The sequence below is a fragment of the Carcharodon carcharias genome, chromosome 9, assembly GCF_017639515.1.
Source record: "Carcharodon carcharias isolate sCarCar2 chromosome 9, sCarCar2.pri, whole genome shotgun sequence".
Lineage (NCBI taxonomy): Eukaryota > Metazoa > Chordata > Chondrichthyes > Lamniformes > Lamnidae > Carcharodon > Carcharodon carcharias.
Window position 1 is genome coordinate 24,551,402 of NC_054475.1, and position 15,706 is coordinate 24,567,107.

The 15,706-nt window shown below is 43.8% G+C and overlaps 1 protein-coding gene across 3 annotated transcripts in view; it reads right to left on the minus strand.

The window, feature by feature from the left end:
• Positions 1-15,706, minus strand: part of LOC121282617 (plexin-A2-like) — a 470,357-nt gene that overhangs the window by 397,035 nt on the left and 57,616 nt on the right. For 2 of the 3 annotated variants that reach the window (XM_041196398.1, XM_041196397.1), the window contains one exon: positions 1,157-1,238. The gene's annotated coding sequence lies outside the window, so the exon portion shown is untranslated. Of the gene's footprint in view, positions 1-264; positions 307-1,156; positions 1,239-15,706 lie in introns of those variants that run through there. The other variant, XM_041196399.1, reaches the window with a different exon arrangement.

Here is a 15,706-nt window from a genome sequence, read left to right on the forward strand (position 1 = left end):
TTGGTGCTTAATCAACAAGGCTCCGTTTTACAAATGCCAGGAAGGCGTAGTGGTATTGTCACTGGACTGGTATTCCAGAGATCCAGGGTACTGCTCTGGGGACCGATCTCGGTTTAAATCCCCCATGGCAGATGGTGGAATTTGAATTCAATAAAAAAATCTGGAATTAAAAGTTTAATGATGACCATGAAACCATTGTTGATTGTCGCAAAAACTAATCTGATTCGCTAATGTCCTTTAGGGAAGGAAATCTGCTGTCCTTACCTGGTCCAGCCTACATATATGACTCCAGACCCACAGTGATGCGGTTGACTCTTAAATGCCCTGTGAACAAGGGCAATTAGGAATGGGCAATAAGTGCTGGGCTAGCCAGCAACACCTCCATCCCCTGAACGAACAAAAAAAGCTTAGTTATATTAATACAAATCCTATGATTGTAACAAAGATTTAAAAAGTTCAACAAATTTTTAAAAATTGTCTTTCTTCTAACTGATTGCTTTTCTGTCATTCATTCTGCTTTATCACAATTTCGGTTTTCTATTTTAATAGGTCACAGCTTATGTTTACTGTCAGAATTTAGCACTTAGCTCTACTCGTGAGCGTCCAGGACAGCAACATCCTCAGGAGTTGGAACCCAGATCATTCAAAATTGGTTTCCAATTGACTGCAAACAAACTTCAAACCCTGGTTTCCCCATTAACCGAAGCTCATGAGTTGAGATATTGACCAGGTCCCCTCATGGAGGGGATCGGGTCAAATTCTCAATGTCGTCTTTACAAAGCAAGGTTATAGCATCATCAATCAGTAAATTATCTTGCCTGTGGCAAAAAAGTACCAAACGCAATATGTTGTCAGTGCTCAGAATTAAACTGAACATTTGTGCGAATACAACCATTTTGTTCTTAACCGATGCTCAGAGATATTTCAGTTTAAATTGTTTTCTGTCTTATGCTTTTACAAACACTGCTTAAATAAAACTCACGAAAAAATGATTAAATGAGTCGAGTACAACGATCTCCAATTGAATATTTCGACTGCAGTGCGTTTTTTTTAAATTGACTAGACATGGATTATTTCTTTACTTAACCGTCGAGCAGCCTGTTCAAATAAGGCTTGAAAGTAGGATTGCACATTTTTGACTGGATGAAATACTCACAGGGAACAATGCTTTTCAACTTCAGCAGGTCACGTGAATGATTTTTATCTTTCCATCATAATGATTGATTTTCCCTGGCGTCCTAAAGGTAAAAGAGAAAATAATTTCACATGGTTTTCTTTCCACCATGCATTTCACAATCTCAACTCACATAAATATCTAACACTCCGGTTAGAGAAGTCAGCTACAGTTAAATGTTTCAGTCAGTTCTACAAGTTTTATTTCTTTCCCATTCACCAGTTTGATCTGCTTATTAGTGCTGTGCTAAGAAGCTGCACAGCCACAATCCTTAGATGGATGTTTGCATCCCAATCAGAACAATGCCAAGTCAACTGTAATGCTGTTCAAATCTTCAATTATTATTCTGATTCTCTTTGGGTTGACAGGTTGTCTCTGACAAAGCATGACTTTTCTTCTGTGCAGCCATTGTAATAATCACCATTGGCAGTCATGCCCTCAACTATCTACACCCCAAGTTCTGGAATTCTCTCCCTAAGCCTCTGCATCTCTCTACTTCATTCCTTTTTTAAGATTCTCCTTAAAATCTACCCCTGCTACCAATTTTTTTGTTACCTATCCTAATCTCTCCTTTTGTGGCTCAGTCACATTCTGTTGAAACACAAGCACAAACAATGCTGGAAAAACTCAGCAGGTCGAGCAGCATCTTTGGAGAGAGAAACAGTGTTAACATTTCGAGTCCATGTGACCCTTTTTAAGAGCTGTTGAAACACTCCTGTGAAGTGCCCTGGAACATTCAACCACATTAAAGGCACAATAAAAATGCAAATTATAACTTTTGATTTTGCTATAGATCCTTGTTAAATGGGTCAGTAAGCTGGTCATTTTGCAATAGGAAACTAACTAAACGATTTCAACCTAAGGAGAAATTCATTTAAAGATTTTGATTTACATTATCTCTGGTCTCATGTGTAAATTGTTGTTTAGAGTTTAGATCATAAACATAAATAAAAGAATTGCAGCCATGTAACCATTTGACATACACAACAAACTATAAAGACCCATTCTGATTTTGGTCCCACTAAAGAATTTCGAAACCAGTTTGGTCCTCTGTCAACATTCAAATGTTCTATAATAGGCACTGTTCTAACTGAAGGCTGCAGTTGTAGGAGATCAGTTCGTATGTAGCATATAATAGGCACTGCTCTTGCTTTTAAAGTTAAAACAGCAACAATTTGCATTTAGAAAGCACCTTTAATATGGAAAATGATTTGACTGTGTTCCATAGCAGGAGCGATGAAACGCAAAGAGGTGCCAAGCTGTGGTAGAATAGTTGAGAGGAATAACTTAAAGCTTTGAAACGGTAGTCATTCAGGAAGCTAATGCAGAAAGAGAAGATGGTGAGGTTTAAGGGGGTATTACCAGAGAGGAGGACTGAGGTACTGAAAGCCTCGTCACCAAAAGACAGGATACACAGAGGGGAAAAGTTGAAGGATAGGGATGGAAGATTGGAGGAGACTTCAAAGGGAAGCTTGATTGATGCTGGGAAAAGATTTAAGCAGGAGGCCAAAAAGCCATGAGCTCAATCCATCAAGAGCAGGAAGGCATTGGGGGTGGTAGGAAGCTGAGCTTAGTGCAGAAGGACTACAGGCAACAGAATCTGAGAAATTGACATGAGTTCAAATGGTGAAGCAGCAGAAATGGGTGTTTTCAGCACTCGGCCACTAAGAGGCACCATGTAGATGAGAGGGTTAAAGCCTTTTGGGGAGCTCCAATTGTGGTTGCTCAGGTACAGGAAGAAGCTATTCTTGGAGATATACTTGCTGTTTTCAAACAGGTATCAGTGGAACAAGGGAACAGTCTAATGGAGCAAAGAGAAAAGGGTTAGGTCAGTGGGGAGGATGGTATAGTTGACCGTGTCGCATACTGCGGAGACGAGAAGCGGGCAAGGAGGGATAATAGCAATGATACTGGATATCATTTATGTGTATCAGCAAGTATAGGAGCTAAGAAAGGTAATTAAGTGGTTAGGGTTGGGGAGAAGAGGAAGCAAAGAAGCCAGAGGTGGGTTCCATAGTTTGGGGGTAGGGTTTTTTAAAAATCCCCAAGTCCAATAGGTGGTTCCAAGCAGTGCATGGGGCGCTGAAGAAGGTGACATGGTGCAGGGGAGAAGCAGAAGTGTTGCACAAATCAGATTAATCTTGCAGCTGAGGAAATCCGTCTATAATTATACTCGACGTTCGAGGTAATGGTTTGGATCATACATAGTGAACAGCATTTGTGGTTATCCTTTGTTTGGAACTTCAACTAATGGTTAGTGACTTTTGAAAGGTATTGAATGATGGGTGGGGTTGCTGGGGTTTATAGTAACACGGAATTGGTTTGCAGCAGCTAGTGGCAGCTTAAGGTCCATTTGGGTCGAGGTGATACTAACAACATTTCCCATGTGACAGTAATTGAGTCGGCAATGTTAGCACAAGCCAACCAGCATCTGACTTGAAGATGAGTTAGGACAATACACATTAGCACTGCAGTGCCACCTATCTTGAAGAACAATCCTGGAGGACTCAAACAAAAGCTAAAGAAAATCTAAGTGTACCCAAAGGTGGTGCAGCATGCTGTGTGCAAGGTAGAAACTGGACTTTGCATGTGCAAGAGCTCATAAGCCTATGTGCACTGTAATTTATTTAAACTCTATTTTACACATATTTGAAATCAACATAAATTTGATGCGGTGAATGTTTATAATTGTGCCTCCAACTTTTCTTCAATTAATTTTGTAAAACAGCTAGGTAGATTTTATCAGATATGACAGAAAGGCATTGTAAAATTTGCCTAGTTAAATACCACTGATCGCTCATGAGAAACTTGCACAATGCATGTACCCAACCCAATATACAAACATTATTGGCAAAAATATCAAATCCATGCAACATTTTCACTATGTTCAAAACCTTATGCAGCTGGAGGACAGGTGAAAAAAATGTTTCATGGGAACATTTTCAAAATGATTCACCTCTTTTCTAAGAAATTTGCATTCGGTCCATCATATTTGACACATTTGCACTGAGCCAATCAGATGGAAGAACTCTGATTTAAGGTAGGGCTAGTTTCAGAATTGGGCAATTACGTATAACCGTGACACAGCAATTTTATAAACAGCTGAAGTTGAAAACAATAGTGACCTAACTTTAAAATGATTCAGCTATGACCTGCCTCGGGATGTCCCAAGGGCCTGAAAGGTGCTATGTAAATAGGAGGTCTTTCTTTACTTTAATACTTGGATACAAAGTGTCAGGGAAAGAGCAATGGCTATAACCAGTCAAACCCCTTACCATGGGGTACCTAACACCATCCGAGTCATGGTGAAGGGCAGCGAGCAAGGAACAGGAATGGATAGGACCTTCTTCACAAAGAGGATCCTATTCAAGCTGTGTGGTTTTGAGGCTGCGGATATCTACTGTCTCCAGGATTTCCCCAGCGCTGGTTTCTTTGATGTGACCTTCAAGCATGTGGCAGCTTGTGTCAAACTCCTGAAGGTGTTTGAGGAAAAAAAGACCTGCCAGAAATGAAGATCCTGATGGCGGAGCCGCTCTTTGTTCTACCGTTGCATCGTGAACGGGTTGCGACGGTGCATCTGTACAACCCCTACGTCCCTGTCGCTGACGTGCTCACCTTCCTTACCAGGTACTTCGATAAGGTTGGGAGCTGCACTGAAGTTAAAGATAATTTGGGGATCTGGACATGTAAACGCCAGGTTAAGGTAACGCTCAAGACCGACGGTAAGGGAGCCGTTTTCCACCCCCCTTCCAGATTCGCTATCGGGGGAAGCCGTGGTTACCTTGTCTACGCTGGGCAACCCAAACTTTGTCGCTCATGCGGCAAGTCTGGTCATGTGGCGGCCAATTGCAGTGCTGTCCTCTGCAAGAACTGCAAAAAGGAAGGGCACCAGACAAAAGATTGTAAACAGGCTAAGTGCTGCAACCTGTGTGGTGAGGCAAGTCACCTCTACAAGACCTGCCCCAAACGTTGCCATTCTTATGCACAGGCAGCTAAAGCCAACGAGGGGGAAGCAGAAGAAATGCCTCGTGTCACACCAACCACCAAGGCCCCCAGGGAAAACATCAGGACAAAGGAGGACACAGAGAGAGACAAGGTGGAGGAAAAAATTGAGGCAGCAGACAGCCAATCAACAGCACTGCCCTCGGAACCACCCACTCCTCAGGAGAGCGAATCAACGGAGGAGGACGAGGCAGCAGGTGAAGAGAGCCAAAAGGAAGAAGGGGCTAAAAAGAAACCAAGCCACTTCCCAGACAAGAGTCAAGAGGCGTCTCCTATCCGACACGGATAACAAGAGCAGCAGCTCTTCGGATGAAGAAGTGCCAGGGCGGCACCAACAGAAGAAGCGGCAAAACGCTAGGGAGTCGGAGGACGAGTCACCCAAGCTCCAGAACATTGGAGACAATGAGGAGACCAGTGCACCCCAACTTGGCTCACAACCCAAAGAGGCCAGTGCACCACAACCCCAGGAATCTGGGAGCAGTGAGGCGCTCAGCGCACCCCAGCTCCGGGAAGCCGGGAGCAGCAACGCCCCAGAGGGGGAGAGGATTGGAGAAGCTTCTCCAACAGAGGACATTTCAAACCCCACTCTCTGCACGGACCCCCAGATGCCACCCGAGCAGAACATCTCCAATGGGGAGGTTCAGGACGCTTTCCTCAGCCCATCCAAAGTGAAGCAATTTGAGCACACCACGAGAAGGAACTCTCAGAGACAACAGGTTTGGTAAGCGACTAACTGCTTAAAGATGGGTGTAAAGATTGTATCCATAAATGTGCGTAGCATTAAGTCTACTACGCGATGTGTTGCGACCTTGGACTACCTTGCCAAGGTCAAAGCTGACCTGTCGTTTCTGCAGGAGTGTGCGATACCGCACCTCAGCTCCTACAGGCAATGGTCACGATGGTGGTCCCACGGGCCATCGATCTGGTCGGGAGGAAACGACTCTCGTTCCTCCGGCCTGGGGATTCTGCTGCGGGGAGGCAGCTTCACCATCTCCCAGGTTAAGGAGGTGGTGGGCTGGCGCCTCCTCGTAGCAGACGTAATGTATAAGAATGCTCCACTCCGTTTAATTAACGTCTACGCCCCGTCACAAGGGGCTGAGCGGCTGGAGGTTTTTCAGCAGCTCCCACTGCTGCTGGCAACCTCCAGGCCGGTCATTCTGGGCGGTGACTTCAACTGCATCATCGATGCGGCTGGACGATCCAGCAGGGCCGACAGCAGATTGGACGCTACATCCAGATCCCTGATGGAAACAGTAAAGGATGCCAAGCTGCACGACGTCTTCAGCAACCCTGCAGATGGAGCGCAGCGTGGATACACCTGGTCGTGGCCTGACGGGTCCGTCTGTTCCAGGATAGATTTCCTGTTTGTGTCCCGTGCATTTGCAGTCAGATCCACCGACGTCAAGCCGGTGTTCTTCTCTGACCACTGCCTCCTACTGGCTGACTGTCACTTAGAGAAGGACTAGAGGGTTGGCAGGGGGGCATGGAAGCTAAACGTGCAACTGCTGACCCCAGAGAACACTGAGGAGCTCAAGAGGGCTTACAAAGGTTGGAGAACCATGAAACCCCTCTTTGAGTCCCTGACACACTGTTGGGAAGCGATCAAGGGAAACATCAAGAGGTTTTTTGTCCTCAAAGGCACCCAGAAAGCTAGAAAGGAACAGAGGGAAATGTCCCGACTCCAGAAAAACATGCAGAATCTGCTCTGGCTGCAGTCGATGGGGGTCGATATCAAGGAGGAACTCCAAGAGGTGAAGAGCCAGCAAGCCTCGCTCTTTGCCTCGGAGGCCTCCAAGATCATCTTCCGTTCCAGAGTCCGCTCCGTGGAGCAGGATGAGACGTGCTCACGTTTCTTCTTCCAAAAGGTACACAGAGAGAGCTCTGTGATCAGCAGCCTGAAGGACGAAGACGGCTCAGTTAAGTCATTGCAATCTGACATTTTGAGGATCAGCAAATCCTTTTATGCCGGATTGTATGACGTGAAGCCCACAGACAGCACGGCCTCCCAGTCCTTCCTGTCCTCTATCACGGAGGTCTTAGATGACAGTACACGGGAGAGTCTGGACAAAGCGCTAACTCCTGACGAACTGACTGAGGCCCTTGAGTCCTTCGAGAAGAGTAAAACTCCCGGAAGCGACGGCTTGCCGGCGGAGTTGTATTCGGCTCTGTGGGACAGGATCGGCCCAGACCTGCTAGAAGTGTACGAGAGTATGCTCCTGGCCGGCAGTATGTCAGAATCCATGAGGAAAGGCATTATCACCCTCATCTACAAGCACAAGGGGGAAAGGGAAGAAATTAGAAATTGGCGACCCATTTCACTGTTGAATGTGGACTATAAAATTCTGTCCAAGGTCATTGCCAATCGGGTCAAAACCGCTCTGGAATTGGTGATCCACCCTGACCAGACCTGCACTGTGCCGGGCAGGAAGATCTCTGACAGCCTTGCGCTGCCCAGGGATACGATTGCCTATGTACAGGGCAAAGGTGTGGATACCTGCCTCATCAGCCTGGATCAGGAGAAGGCCTTTGACAGAATATCGCACACCTACATGGTGGATGTGCTCTCCAAAATGGGGTTTGGGGAGGGAATTCGCAATTGGATCCAACTGCTCTACACTAACATCAGTAGCACAGTCTCAATCAATGGGTGGGAATCAGATAGCTTTCCGATTAAATCTGGAGTCAGGCAGGGCTGCCCTCTCTCGCCTGTTCTTTTCGTGTGTTGCATAGAACCCTTTGCTGAGTCAATCAGGAAGGATCCGGGCATAAGAGGAGTGACGATCCCAGGTAGTGGAGGCACTCAGATCAAAGTCTCCCTTTACATGGACGATGTCACCATCTTCTGCTCTGATCCGCTGTCGGTGCACAGACTTATCCACATCTGCGACCAGTTCGAACTGGCATTGGGAGCCAAGGTAAATCATGGGAAGAGCGAGGCCATGTTCTTTGGGAACTGGGCTGACCGATCCTTTGTCCCCTTCACTGTCAGGGCTGATGGCCTGAAGGTGCTGGGAATATGGTTCGGAGGGACCAGGGCATGTGTTAGAAACTGGAAAGAGCGAGTGTCTATGGTGAAAAGGAAACTGGGCATGTGGGAGCGATGCTCCCTCTCCATTGCGGGTAAGAACCTGGTCATCAGGTGTGAGGCACTCTCGCTGTTCCTGTACGTGGCGCAGGTCTGGCCCATTCCACACTCCTGTGTGGTGGCGATCACCCGAGCCATCTTCCGCTTTATCTGGAGGTCGAAAATGGATCGTGTCCGCAGGGACACGATGTACAAGCCTCTAGATAAAGGCGAAAAAACGTGCCCAACATCGCCCTCATACTGATGGCCACCTTTGTGTGCGGCTGCATCAAGCGGTGCGTAGATCCTCAGTATGCAAACACCAAGTGTCACTACATGCTGAGGTTCTACCTGTCCCCGGTGTTGCGAAGGATGGGTCTGGCCACGATGCCGCGGAACGCTCCAAGTAGTTGTACTGTGCCGTACCACCTGTCCCTCGTGGGAAAATTTATGCAGAGAAACACCTTCGACCACAAGTCCGTCAGGCAGTGGTCGGCACGTAACATCTTAAAGGCCCTGAGGGAAAAGGAGAGGGTGGATCCTGTGGGATGGTTCCTTGAGCAGACTGACAAAGTAATTTGGCAGAATGCCTCATCACCAGAACTTTCCAACAAACACCAAGATGTAGCTTGGCTGGTGGTGAGAAAGGCCCTCCCTGTAAGATCCTTCCTACACGCCAGGAGTCTCACCCCCTCTGCACGTTGCCCTCGAGGTGGCTGTGGTGGGGAAGAGACCGTTGTTCACCTCCTTGTAGATTGTATCTTTGCAAAGAAGGTCTGGAGAGGGATGCAGTGGTTGCTGTCGAGGTTCATCCCGAGCAGTTCTGTGACAGAGGACTCTGTGCTCTACGGGCTGTTCCCAGGGACACACACCGAGACAAACATCAACTGCAGCTGGAGGATCATCAACTCGGTGAAAGACGCTTTTTGGTCTGTCCGAAACTTGTTGGTTTTCCAGCGCAAAGAGTTGTCCCCGACCGAGTGTAGCAGACTAGCACTTTCCAAGGTCCAGGACTACGTGCTGAGGGACACAGTTAAGCTTGGGGCAGCCGCCGCAAAGGCGCAATGGGGAAGGGTCGCTGCCTAAGACCTTTCTGCCACAGTGCACTGGGGGGCTGGGAACTGTAAAGAGCCCCTCAGGCTGTACAGCTTATAATGTACGTCTGCCAATGATTGAAATTTTCATTGTTTTTTCTGATAAACCTTGTGTTTTCAGTTTGTAAAAGTTGAACCTTTGTATTTTTGTAATGGTGATTTAAAAAGTTTCGAAATGTTTTTGAAGATTTATGAATAAAGTATATTTTTGCAAAAAAAAAACTTGGATACAAAGTGTTACAGTTAAGCCTCAGAAAACCATGTATAGTGACAAAAATATAGAATTACATGAAGTGATCATCAATTTCTTAATATTGACACCCACATTCCAAGTCACAGTTTTAGCTGGTCAAGTTGCACTTTCGCATTATAACAGTTTCAAAAGCTGCATTTTAATTGGCCAAATTGTAATCAGAATGGACAAGTACAAGATGCAGTGCTGTGTGATTATAATCCTTTTCACAAATCTGGCTTCAGTTTCTTCCTTATTTTGCTGAAGCCTACTTGGCCATCTAATAATCACATGTTTTCATTTAATCCAGAGAGTAAAGCGCACTTGCACATGGAGCAGTCAAGTGAATTGCATATAAACCTTTAAGGGGAAGCCAGATAAGCACCTGAGGCAGTAAGGAATAAAGGGATAGCTGAAAGGGTTAGATGAAAATAGATGGGAGGAATCTTGGTGTGGAGCAAAAACACCGGCTTCTACCAAGTGGAATGACCTGTTTGTGCACTGTAATTTCTATATAATTCTATGCAATTACAACCACCTCAGCAGGGAATCAGTGTGCATTTCTACCTGCCAAGGCTGAGAAAGTGAAAAATAATTATCCATTACTGCCATTCCCAAAAATGACTTGCTGTGAACTTTGGAATTCTTTGTCCTTTCATTGCTCGATATTGACCACACAGGTTCAATGTGACGTAGGCCATTCTACTCCTTCCCTGCGAGAAACACAGCCAATGGGAGTAATCAAAAGGGACAATCACATCATCTGATATTGAAGATCAACTTAGTTTCAGAGTGATCTGCCACTCTGAAATATCCTTCATCAATTGGTCAGCAAAGGGACCAAGTAAAATACCAGAAATCATCCAAGATGGGTCACAGTGTAGAGACACTAGAGAATAAGTCCCTATATCCTGGAGTAGTAACTGCTTTTTCATCTTAATTCTCTGCAGCTCTCCACTGAACAGCCTGTTCCCAGCAGGATTTTTATGCAGTCAAGTATTAAAAAAATAAAGGAGGCACAGATATGCAAAATATGAAATAGAAACTATACAGAAGTACTTTTAAAAATCAATGACAAAAGCAACAAGTTCTTCTGTTCAATTCTAAAAATATCTCTGTTCAGTGGAGAGTCCTGATGACCTAGGAGAGCAACTGAACCCCATAGGGTAAGGGAGCTGAATTAACATTCGCAGCTTGAACTAAAGCACCACAGCTTGCTGCTGCTGCTAATTCCACTCTCTCATACAGTCAGGTTCAGGGCAGCCAGTTTTTTTTCCAATGAGGCCATCAGTCCTCAAGATTTTTTTGAAAAATTTGAACATTAATCACACTTCTCCAAATAAAGGTGCCAATGGAGAATTGCTTTCAACATGGTGCTGGATTAAAGGAAGAAAAATAACTATACTACCACATTAAACAGTGTTCAAACGTAATGGAAATACTTTGTTCTGCTATGGCAAGAATATACTTAAATTCCAGAAATAACAAATGAAGACTCCAATAACTAAAATAGCTATTTGTTACTTCATGTTTTTAACATGGGGAGGATTCCAGAAATCTAGAAGTCAAAAACAACTATTTTAAATCTGGATTTATAACAGCTACTTGCATAATATATACCGCTTTCAATGGAGAAATAAACTTCCAAAGGCACAGGAATGTTATCAGACAGAATTGGACACTGGGCCATGCAGAGATATTAGTATTCATTGAATATTCATTGTGTTTAAATTGTATGTAGGGATGGGCATTTACTGGGGGTTCAGTCATGTCCCTATATATAGAGACTGAAACTGTGGTTGTTGGGTTAGGAGGTATATGCTTGCAATGTGTGACTCTGTAAATAAATGCTTATAAAAGTACATAAGGACTGGCTATACTTCTATCCTTCAACTACCTTTCAGGAAAAATCAGAACAGGTGATCAAATATTTGGCAAGAGATATAGAGCGGAATCGTCTCAGATTTACACTAAGTGTGGTAGCAGGTGGGACAAAATGGCGGCTTTTCACACCATATCGTCCCAACCTGACCTTGTTAATCATGCATTCCTGGGAAACACACTGTTTTGATGGCAGGTGGGCTCTCATTTGCCCGCCACGCCATCACCTCACCGCTTCCTCAAGCCAGGTGCCATATTTAAAGTGCAGCCATGTGCACACCTCTCACTGCTTCCAGTCCAGGACTGCTGCTTGGAAGATATGGCAGCAAAAGGCAAGAAGACTGCAGCCCCCTGATTCAGTGATGTGTACCTGGAACACCTTTTAGACACCTCTACCCTCGCTCTGGCTGCAGGAGGTCCAGTAAGCCTGCCACTCCGGCTTGGTAGGTGATGGCAGTGGTGATCAGTGCCAATGCTGCAGAGGAGAGTTTGTCCATCCAAACTCTGAAAAGTGATGTGGTACAGTCTGCGAAACCTGGCGGTGATGACCGTGAGTGCAAGGTTTGCAAACAAATCTCAAAGTCCCAAGCGAAGTGCAGCTCGCCAAGTGCACATTGCTCATGTACGGTGTGAAACCTGTTGGTGTGCAATCATGCCGATGTGCTCAGATGATCCAGCCTGGGGGGGGGGGATGATTCCAGCAAGCTGGGCTTATAATTATATGCAGATTTATTACAATGAAGTTCCTGATGCCCAGCGGCGGGAACCACGACCTGCCATTGACGGGCAGAGCAAATGATTGCAAACTGGTTTAACCAATTTTTGGCTTTCTTGCCATAATGTTCGCTCACACCGCCTCCAATGGGCATGGTAAATTCCACCCATAGAGTTTAAGGAGCAACTTAATGGAGAAGAGGGATGTGGAGACGGGTTGGCAGAGATGAGTGAGTGTGTGTGTGTGTGTGTGTGTGTGTGTGTGTGTGTGTGTGTGTGTGTGTGTATGTTTTGGTGGGTGGGGGCGGTGGGTGGTGGGTGGTGCGAAAGAGGCTTATGGGAATTCCAGAGCTTAGGTCTGGATCCCTAGTGGCTGGGTAAGGCAAGTGATACTGCTCCATGCAGGAAAGCTGAGTCAATCAGGCCAATGATAGCAATATTCCTTTTCTTTACCTGCAAAAATAGTAGAAACCACCTCCTTAAGCAGTTTGTAAAATCTCAAGAGGCAACAACACCTCAGTAATGGGACAAAATAGAGATTCAATCGATAGGGCCAGACTGCACATTGAAATACATCGCTGAAAGCTACAGACCAAAAATGGCCTACTGCGTCAGCCTTTTTTATAAGGTTGGCTGCGGACAGAAAGCTTTTTTTTTTACAATTTTAATAGGATTTTCTGTCCATAATTCATTCTGGTGATATTTATCAATCCATATTAAGGTCAGGAGTTAATTGGGAGATCCCCTTACCAAGAAAGTGTCCTCTGTTACCAATTGATTATCAATATATTCAAATCAGTATTAATAGCATTTGCTTATAGAAATAATCCAATAAACAATGCTTCATTGATCAACAGGCTTCAAATTTATTTAGATACATTGATGTGCTTGTGACCATTCATTAAAATGACATCAACAACAGGAACATGGGAACAAGAATAACTCCATATATCCATCTTTATCCCATATCACTTAATAGCTTTGGTTAACAAAACAAACTCTCAGATTTAAGACTAACAATTGACCCAGCATGAACTGTCACTTGCAGAAGAGAGTTTCAAACTTCTACTTATCATTGCATGTAAAAGTGTTTCCTAATGACACCCCCTGAAAGATCTGGCTCCAATTTTTATCCTGTGTTCCCTCCAGTTTCTCCCTAGCTACCCTACCCTTTATAGCTTGAGAACTTTGATTAAATCACCCGTTAACCTTTCTAAATTTACTTAGCACCTGCTCAAAGCTTACCCCTTGGAGTCCAGGTATCATTCTGGTAAATCTATGCTGCACTGTCTTCAAGGCCAATATATCATTCTGAAGATATAGTGCACAGTACCTCTGGTGTGGCCTAACTAGGGCTTTGAGAGACAACTTCTCCATCAACATTTCTGAGATCGTGAACTTTACTGGGGACCTTACAAACCTTCAAGGGACATTCCAACAGACAGGAAATACTTGGGAAAACTTCTAAAAGCAATGGTGAGCGACATATGGCCTCTAGGCCATTAATGAAGATAATAATCTATGATTGGCAGACAGAATAAATCTATGATTGGCAGACAGACAGAATAAAACGATTCTGCACTCTCGTGCATCAAAGAATAAAAACACGACAGAAGGCGAGAAGTGGTTGCCTTTTGAAAACCTCAACCCTTCAACATGATCATTTCTGTAATGAAAATCGTACAAGCTTCCAAAACCTCAGAGATCTTTTCTTTAGATGATAAACTAGTTAAGGGAAGAAACAGTCTTGACAGCTGCTTGATCACCACTTTATCACATGTAGAGAAGACCTTGGAGATTTTAAAATACCTGTCTGTTCTCAAAACTAGGTTAGTCGGATATTATGTTACTTTATACCACACGTAAACAGAATGCCAATGATTTATTTGTAGTGCTTTTCTAAAACAACTATTTTTTTTAACTTCTCTCAAAGATTCACACAACTCATACCCAATGATAATTTAAATCATTTTCCTTCGCCCTTTTCTACCAGTCAAATTAAGTATTTTTTCAAGACTGAAAATGTAGGAAAGATTAAATGCTTTTTTAAAAAATGCAAATATTAGAGAAGAGAACTTTGATATTCTAAATGCATTAAAGAGAAAATAAAACGATACCCTATTGCAGTACAACTGACCTTGGGGTAAGGAGGCAAAAAAATTCAGAAATTCTCATTAGTTTTTAGGTTTAAGGCTGGGTGAAATTTTTTGGGACCTGTATTTGCTCTTGTTGAAGGAGGTCAGAGTTGAGCTCAGCTATGATTCAACGACTAAACACAATATTTTGGGTTCACGTGTGGCTACTGGCCATGAAGTGATGGACTCCGCTACCATCTGTGAACTTAGATGCATTAAGTCACAACATCCAGGACAGATGGGGAGGAAAGAAGAACAATGAGCTGAAAAATCTTTTTGTGGTATAAATAATACCACTAGGATCCTGCATAGAATAAACCACTAATGCATAATTGCCTTGTAGGTTCAAATAAAGTACCAAATCCAGTAATGAAAGCTGCTGCATTTAAATTATCATTGTATTAAAAAAATCCTCTCCAAACATATTTTTTGCTTATTCACAAGTTTACATAGCCATTAAACTGTCCACTTGTATGTCACCTTTATTCATGATGAAGAAAATAGTTAACCTGGTGTGCATTTTATTAGGAAGGGCTACAGTAAACCTGAATGTTAATGAGGAAAATACAATTTTCCAGTGTTTTTGCCCAATCTATGCTACAGCTTTATAAAATTACAACTGCATATATTTTTTTAAATAAGAACTTCAAGAACAGCAAAAATTCCAGAAGATTGATAGAAAAAGTCATGGAAATCGCTTAGTGGTCAAGCCTATAATGTTTAGACGTATAGTCCAACTCACTGAATGCTATTAGCGTGATGCTTTCCACAAGTATTTCACAATGATATACAGTCATACAATGATGGATTGCACTACCCTTTTACGAGCCACCAGTGCTTTTTCCCTTACAACCAGAAAGACATTTCTTACTGGAATGCCTCAATAGGCACTTTCAAAATGTCGAGGTAAAACATGAAAAATGCTAGGGTTGTACAAAAGCCTTCTGTAATGACTGCCGATGACTTGACTAACAACTTCAGCAGCTGGATCAGAAAGCTTAAAGTAATGGGATCAAGCTTTGCAGGGGGGTGGAATGCTGAACAGGAACACCAGAAGTATAAAGAGCACTGGTGATGTCCAACAGGGGAAGAGAGGTAAAGAACAACATGAGATCAATTACAAAATTGTTCAGTGACTGATGTGCAATAAACTCAAAATCTGCAATAGGATACCCTGTTAAGGTACCCAGCTAATTAAGGACAATTAAGAAGTTTAATTAAAGTTAGGTTTTGCCTGCTTACTAGAGCAATAAATCTTTCTAGATCAACAGTACATTTCAAAATCTACCAAAGCCCCTTAAAAACAGACTTGCCCTCAAATGAATAGCACCTGCCATTAACAGCCATAGAACAGATAACTGCATTTTCTGCCTGCTTTAATTTCAAAGCAACACGTTTTACAACTGATCC